The sequence below is a fragment of the Pleurodeles waltl genome, chromosome 2_2 (genome assembly GCF_031143425.1).
Source record: "Pleurodeles waltl isolate 20211129_DDA chromosome 2_2, aPleWal1.hap1.20221129, whole genome shotgun sequence".
Taxonomy (NCBI): domain Eukaryota; kingdom Metazoa; phylum Chordata; class Amphibia; order Caudata; family Salamandridae; genus Pleurodeles; species Pleurodeles waltl.
In genome coordinates, this window is record NC_090439.1 from 1,103,128,651 (window position 1) to 1,103,129,624 (window position 974).

Below are 974 nucleotides of genomic sequence, written 5' to 3' on the forward strand. Positions count from 1 at the left end.
ACGTAACCGCCCATGTGGAAAATGTTAAGTTTCCATGCGATGCTCTCAATACATAAAAATGTCGACCCTATCACTTCAAATAAAAATAGCTACGAAAACCTAATAAAACGGTTCTAGTTGTTGTCATTACGCTCAGCCGGAACGCGTCCATTTCCAAGACAACACCTCGCATAGTGCTAGTCCTTTCTCTCTATCTATCAAAAGTACGTGCTTTGCGTAAGTCAAAGAACGTCCCGCACGGATGATGACGTCACTTACTTGATTTACATATCCATGATGCTCTGCGGTTCTCGTAAACTGCGACGGCAATTAAACTCGGCAGCATTTTTTCTTGTTTCTGATATAAAATGACTACTATAGAAAAGTATCAAAGGAGGAGTGTATATAAATTTCGATATTCTCAATACGCCCTATCTGTGAAATCACCTGATGTTCAGCCTTTATATACCTGCTTGCATGGTATATTAGACGTGCTCGCTTCGGCAGCACATATACTAAAATTGGAACGATACAGAGAAGATTAGCATGGCCCCTGCGCAAGGATGACACGCAAATTCGTGAAGCGTTCCATATTTTGCATTTTTATAATTTGTATCTACTATGGATGCCCAGTATATATCTGTTTGTTTATTTACTTACACGTAAACCAGGATGTTGTATTCAATTGTATTGGCATATATTTTGCATTTTTATCTACAATGGATGCCCAGTATATATCTGTTTGTTTATTTACTTACACATAAACCAGGATGTTGTATTCAATTGTATTGGCATATATTTTGCATTTTTATCATTTTTATCTACAATGGATGTCCAGTATATATCTGTTTGTTTATTTACTTACACATAAACCAGGATGTTGTATTCAACTGTATTGGCATAATCATTAAAATAAGTAATTCGGACACAACTGATGTATTGTGTGTGTTCTTATAATCCAGAGTTTATACTAGCTACATCATTACAATTTGATT

At 35.8% G+C, this 974-nt stretch overlaps 1 non-coding gene across 1 annotated transcript; it reads left to right on the forward strand.

Moving 5' to 3' along the window:
* The first annotated feature begins 470 nt into the window (after positions 1–470).
* On the forward strand, positions 471–577 carry LOC138283096 (U6 spliceosomal RNA). The gene has a single exon (XR_011201062.1). It is a non-coding gene; the product is annotated as a U6 spliceosomal RNA (small nuclear RNA).
* The last annotated feature ends 397 nt before the right edge of the window (positions 578–974 follow it).